Source organism: Kogia breviceps, chromosome X, assembly GCF_026419965.1.
Source record: "Kogia breviceps isolate mKogBre1 chromosome X, mKogBre1 haplotype 1, whole genome shotgun sequence".
Taxonomy (NCBI): domain Eukaryota; kingdom Metazoa; phylum Chordata; class Mammalia; order Artiodactyla; family Physeteridae; genus Kogia; species Kogia breviceps.
In genome coordinates, this window is record NC_081330.1 from 102,815,171 (window position 1) to 102,822,207 (window position 7,037).

Genomic DNA, 7,037 nt, shown 5'->3' on the forward strand with positions numbered 1-7,037 from the left:
TTTCTGCACAGCAAAGGAAGCCATCAACAAAACAAAAAAGACAACCAAATGAATGGGAGAAAATATTTTCAAATGATATGAGTGATAAGGGGTTAATATGCAAAATATGTAAACAGCTCATACAAGTCAATATCCAAAAAAAAACAAAAAACAAAGAAAAACACCCAAACCACCCAATTGAAAAATGAGCAGAACAACTGAGTAGACATTTTCCCAGAGAGGACATACAGATGGCCAACAGGCACATGAAAAGATGCTCAACATAGCTAATCATCAGAGAAATGCAAATCAAAAATCCTTGAGAAATCACTTCATACCTGTCAGAATGACTACCATCAAGAAGACCACAAACAGGAAGTGTTGGCAAGGATGTGAAGAAAAGGGAACCCTAGTACACTGTTGGTGGGAATGTAAATTGGTGCAGCCACCATGGAGAACAGTATGGAGGTTTCTCAAAAAACTAAAAATAGACCTAGCATATGACCGAATAATTCCACTCCTGACCATATGTCTGAAGAAAACAAAAACACTAATTTGAAAAGATACATGTACCCCAATGTTTACAGCAGTATTATTTACAATAGCCAAGACATGGAAGCAACCTAATTGTCCATCAACAGATGAATGGATAAAGATGTGGTGTACGTAATACTACCGTGGAATACCACTCAGCTATAAAAAGATGAAATTTGCCATTTGCAACAACATGGATGGACCTGGAGTGTATTATGCTTCATGAAATAAGTCAGACAAAGACAAATACCACGTTATCACTTATATTTCGAACCTAAAAGATAAAACAAACGATAGAATGTAACAAAACAGAAACTGACTCACAGATTTAAAGAAGAAACTAGTGGTTAATAGGTTCCACTGGTAGGAAATGGGAGATGGAAAGGAAAAGGGAAGAAGGAGAAAGAAAAGAGTAGGGGCAAGATAGAGGGTAGGGGATTAAGAAGTACAAACTACTATGTATAAAATAAATAAGCTACAAGGATATATTGTATTAGCACAGGGAAGAGAGCCAATATTTTATAACAACTTTGAATGGAATATTATCTAAAAAATATTAAATCACTATGTTGTATACTGGAAACTAATATATTATTGTAAATCAACTATACTTCAATTTTTAAAAATAAAGGAAAATAAAACAATATACCTGTAGTAGAAAGCCAAGCACATTCAAAGAAGGTTCAAGAACAGAGTCAATGAAATCAAAGCAGTGCAGAAGGTACTGAGTGGACTGTTAGATTAAAGAACTATTCTCTGAACAACAGTTCTGTTTGCCGCTACCATGCTTTGACCCTACGCCAATCTTTCTTACGATGGACAAAGTCAAAGTGGCATTTGATCTGTGTTAATCTCCCAAAACTATACTCCAAAGACAGTGAATTACTTGTCCTGGAAGTGAACCCAAATTAGAGCAGATTTGAGACAACTGCAGACCTGCACAACAGAAGGGAAACAAAATAGAAGGACACATCTATCTGAAGAGAGATCCACTTAAGTCTTCCGATGTCAGAGAAATGCCATGCTTTGGGCATTTAGAAGGGTCCCTATACTACCTGAAAGTTTTATGCCATGTACTCCCAAAGGAGAAGACTGCTCCCTTATTGACATGCTCCACTCCCTCATACAGAGGAGATGCCTATTAATGAAATGGACATCCCAACTGTAGATCAGATCCATGCTAGTTACCGAGGCTAATCAAATGAGTCCTTTCTTCCTAAGTTTAAATGAACAAAAAGGCTTGCCAGACATTGAGGAAAGTAAAAGAGAAGACCGTGATGAACAAACACAACTATTTCTGGAGAAAAAGCAAATGTAATACAGGAAGCAGAATAAACCCAAATTCATATTCTCAGAATTTTAAGGAAGACAGTGGGTTTATAAAATGAGAACAGGGTGCTATAAGAAGAAGCAATTAGAGAACAAGAGAAAGTCCTTGGAAAATAGAAATATTATTGCAAAATTTAAAGATTAATAGATGCCAGGTGCTCAGCGCAGTCAGCCTGCCTCCACCGAGGCCTGGATGGAACCTAGGACACAGTGTTCGTGCCCCGCCCTCCGTGCACATCCACCCTCCCATCCCCCCATAACGGAACCGGAACCTCCTTTCCCGCCTTCCAAACCTGGGTAATAGACCCACCTTTCCGGTCCATCCCAGAGCGGCCGCCCTCTTCGACCACATAGGAACGATGCTCCGAGGCAGCTACCGCGGGCCCCGCGGCTTCACCTTCACCGTGGCCTTCACGCCCGCAACGCTGCCCGCGCCGCCCGCCATGCTGCCCGCGCCGCCCTCGCAGGTGCGCCACGACTACCACCCCGACTGCGAGGCCTCCGTCAGCAGCCATTTCACCCTGGAGCTCCACGCCTCCTTCGAGTGCCTGGACGCGGCCTTTTACCTCCACCGCGACGACGTGGCCTTGAAGCACTTCACCGGCTTCTGCCTGCGCCGCTCCCACGAGCACAGCGGGCGGGCCCAGGGCCTGATGCGCCTGCAGAACCAGCGCGGGGCCGCCTCAACTTCCATCAACATCAGGAAGCCAGTCAGCGACGAGTGGAAGAGCGGCCTCAAGGCCATGAAGTGCGCCTTGTTCCTGGAGAAGCGCGGGAACCGGAGCCTGCTCCACCTGCACCAGCTGGCCACCGACAAGAGCGACCCCCGCACCTGCGTCACTTCCTGGCAACTCACTACCTCAGCCAGCAGGTGGCGTTCATCAGAGAGCTGGAGGCTCACGTCACCACCCTGAGCATGATGGGGGCCCCGGACGTCGACCTGGTAGGGCACCTCGTTGACAAGCTCACCCTGGGCGACAGCGACAAGAAGAACTGAGCCTGGACTGGACTTCCCCAGAGCCACGGGGTGACCAGAGCCCTGGTCACCGTGCCTGCCATGCAGACGGCAATAGTGCCCTTGCAGAAGAAGTTCACTTAAGTTTTTTCTTCCAGTTTTTCAGTTTCTTCCAATAAAGTTATTGGTTCATAAATAAATAAAAGGTCTCTGGTTGATTCATGTGGGCAAATCTCTCACCTTTTCAATTTTAAAGAAGGTATCCAGGAGTCTCTGAACACACCCAGGCTTGGTCCACATGCAGCTCAGGATCACCGCAGAGGGAGGGAGATTGTCTTCCTTGGGGCCCTGGAAAACACAAAATCAATCTTCCCCTTATAAACAAAATCAGTGTAGAGGGGTGGGGTGGGGTGGGTCTTCTAAGCCCTAGTCTATGTGGGTACCTGTGCATGGTAAAATTATATATCAATATATAAAAAACCTTAGTATGGAGTACAAAATACTGGTTGCCTCTTAGGAAGAAGTAAAGAATGGGATTGGACTGGGAGTAAAATAAAGGGTGTCTTCAACTTTTCCTGAAAACTTTTAGCTCATTAAATCATGTGAATGTGAACATTTATTGCTTCTGGGTAGCAGCCTGGGCTCCTGAACAGGTATGGCAGGGTCCCTCTATGACAATGTCACCCCGGACAACAGTGATAATGGTAACTGAGCCAGAGGCTGACTTTCCCATAGGCATGGGAGTGACTTCCTAGGTCACATGCTAGTCATGCAAATTACCCTTAAAAAACATCCATATGTATATATACATACATATATATATATATATATATATTTTTTTTCCCCCTTCCATTGTACCCTTTCTTCCATTAAACTAACACAGTACCAAAAAAAGCTCAAATTACCTCATGAGGAGGGCTGAAAAATATGTGCTCACTGTGAAGGTCAAATTTTTGATACTGAATATAAAATAGAATAAACCTCCCTGAATGTTAAGCCAGTGATTCTGACTGCTTTGAGGAATGTAGGGGAGTGAGGGTGAGTTGAGGCTGGGAGACAAGTTAGGAGACATTGTAGCAGGTCCAGAGAGAGAGTGGTGGCTTGAAATATAGTGGTCACTGAGGAAATGAAGAGACCTGCACACATTCCAAATGGATTTTGGACAAGGAGACAAGATATGCTTATGGGCAAGAGGTGAGGAGTGGGAAATGAGGGAAAATAATCTATGTTCCAGTGTTTGGACTTGAACACCTGGGTTGAAGGTGTTGCTATAAATTAGTCTGGGAACATTAGCAGCAATACAAAAACGATGGGGGAAAGCCTGTCATGTAAGTCTGAGATGCCTATTAGATAGCAAGTGGAAATGTCTTGCACGTAGCCAGAAAACTGAATGTGAAGCTCAGGTTGAAATCAAGCACTACTCTGTGGGTCATTTCTGGGGATAGGACTCCATATGCCCCGCTCCCACCTCTTGTTTGTAGAAAAGCTTAGAAAAAATTGAATCAGAGAAGTGAGAATGTGCAGAAACAAATGAAAACAGTCAACCAAGACAAAATAAGAGCTTAGCCATAAAACAAAGTCAAGGACCTTCAGTTTCTTCTCCAGGGCTTTAGATAATATCCTGAGCCATATCCTTGAGTTGTTTTGCAGATACTAAAACCCAACCAGGTAGAAAAAGTTAACTACATGCTGACCGCAAGAATGTATAACCCAGACCTGCTGGAACAAGAAGGCTGATGACTGAGATTCCTGAAAACATCACCCTGTTACTCTTCTCCAATCTGGCTTACCTGATCCTTCTCTTTCCATCTTGAACTACTTCTCAACCGTCAGAGATGGACAAGAGCAGGATAAAGGGCTCACTCTGATTCCCACCACATATATGGATGTTTGTCATGAAGAGTGTACACTAGGGCAAGAAACGGGCAAAAGGGACCATATTAGGGCTCCCAATAATACAAAAATTAAAATTTATAAAACATCATGCACTTTAGCACAAAGGTTCTTAGCTTTCTCTGCCGTTAAAGTCACCTGTGGAGCTTTTAAAAATCTTGATACACAGGCCACTTCCCAGACCAAGTACATCAGAGTCCCCTGGGGCAGGATCCTGATATCCCAGGCAGTGGAAGCCAGTGTGAGCACCTTGCTAGTATAGTCTATGGATCAGAAGCCACTTGGTCACTTGTTAGAAAAGCAAAATCTGAAGCCCCACTCTCAACCTACTGAATCAGAATCTATATTTCAACAAGATCTCAGGTGACGAACATGCACTTTGAAGTGTTAAAAACATGGATTAACAACCTGGTACTCAAACATGGCTGTACTGTGGAATCACCTGGAGAGCTGGAAAATAATGATGATGCCTCGATTTACACAACTCACTCAGTCAGACCATCATGCAAGTCCTGGACCAATCACACTAAAAATTTACTTTAACTTCAACAATTATTGAGTCAACAGTTGCTGATTACACACACACACACACACAGGATTTTGTCCATTCTTCTATTTTACCACAAATTGGTTTGTTTTATAACATGAGTTGTCAAACTACAGCCCACAACCCAACTCCAGATTTTTGTATCTATATTCATAAGGGATATTGGTCGGTAGAATTGTTGGGATGACTTTTTCTGAATCTGCTGTAAGAATTACCTCAGGGAAATAGTTAGAAAATGTTCCCTGTCGTATTTTTCAGAAAAGTTTGCAAAGAATAGGTATTAATTCTTCTTTAAATACATCATAGAGTTCACCTGTGACATCATTTGGGCCTGGGTTTTTGATTGCGGGAAGTTTTAAAATTACTATTTTAATCACTTCACCTAGTATAGGTCTATTCACATATTGTAGTTCTTCTTGAGTCAGTTTCTGTAGTTTGTGTCTTCCTAGCAGTTTCTCCATTTCATCTAGGTGGCGTACCTAGTTCTGGGTCACAGTATTCCCTTACATGTAATTATCTAACGCGGATAAACTCCTGATTTTAATAATTTGTCTTCTCTTATTTCTCTTGTACAGTCTACCTAGAGGCTGCTGTTTGAGTTTATAAAGAACCTCCTTTGATTTTGTTGATTATTTCTATTGCTTCTCTGTCCTACATTGCTTCTATTTCTGCTCTAATCTTTAACATTTCCTTACTTCTGCTTCCTTTGAATGTAGTTGCCTGTCATATTTTTATTATTTTTTTAATTTGGAAAATGATGTAATGTGACATCTTCTTTCTTTTATATAAGCATTTACAGCTATACATTTTTCTTTAACCACTGTATTTACTACATCCCATACGTTTGGTATACTGTGTTTCTTTTTCATCCATCTCAAAGTATTCTGTAATTTCCCATGTAATCTCTTCCTTGACCCATTGGTTATTTACAAGTTTGTTGTTTAATTTCCACATATTTGTGAATTTCCTTATTGATACACATATCATATGATTTCATTTCCTTATTGATATACATATTTGTGTATTCTCTTATTGATTTCTAATTTTGCTCCATTTTGCTCAAAAAATATTATTTGCAAGAGTGTAATCCTCTTAAATTCATTGAGGCTTGTCCTAATATATTGTATCAACTGTATCTTGAAGAGTATCTCATAGGTGCTTGGGTAGAATGAGTATTCATCTGTTGTTGGGTGCAGTCTTCAATAGATATTCGTTAGGTCTAGTTGGTTTATAGTTTTAGTAAAGTCTTCTACTTCTTTGTTGTTGCTTTTCTTCCTAGTTATTCTATCTACTAGGGAAAGTGGGAATCGAAGACTCTAATCATTATTTCTGACTTAGCTATTTCATCCTTCTACTGTGTCAGTTTTTGTTTCATGCATCTGAGACTCTTTAGTTATGTGTATGTTTAGTTATGTGTATGTTTGTTTATAATGTTATCTCTTCCTGATTTGGGCCTTTTATCATTATAAATTGTTTCTTTTTGCACCTAGTAATAGTTTTTGTCTTAAAATATATTTTTTTTCCTGAAATGAGTATAGCTACTCCCACTCTGTTTTGTTCAGTCTTTGCAATGATATATGTTCTTTATTCATTACATTTTCACAATTTGTATCTTTCAATACAATGTGTATCTCATGTCGACAGTATGTAATTGGCTCTCCTTTTTTACCCCTTGTGACAATATCTGTCTTTCGACTAGAGTGCTTATTTACTTTTAATATTATTATTGATATGGTTGATTTATGTCTGCCATATTGCTATAGGTTTTCTGTACATCTCATGTGTTTTTTGTTTCCCTGA

The 7,037-nt window shown here is 40.8% G+C and overlaps 1 pseudogene; it reads left to right on the forward strand.

Annotated features, from left to right (window-relative positions):
* The first annotated feature begins 2,201 nt into the window (after positions 1–2,201).
* Positions 2,202–2,839, forward strand: LOC131748176 (ferritin heavy chain pseudogene; annotated as a pseudogene).
* Positions 2,840–7,037: the final 4,198 nt, after the last annotated feature.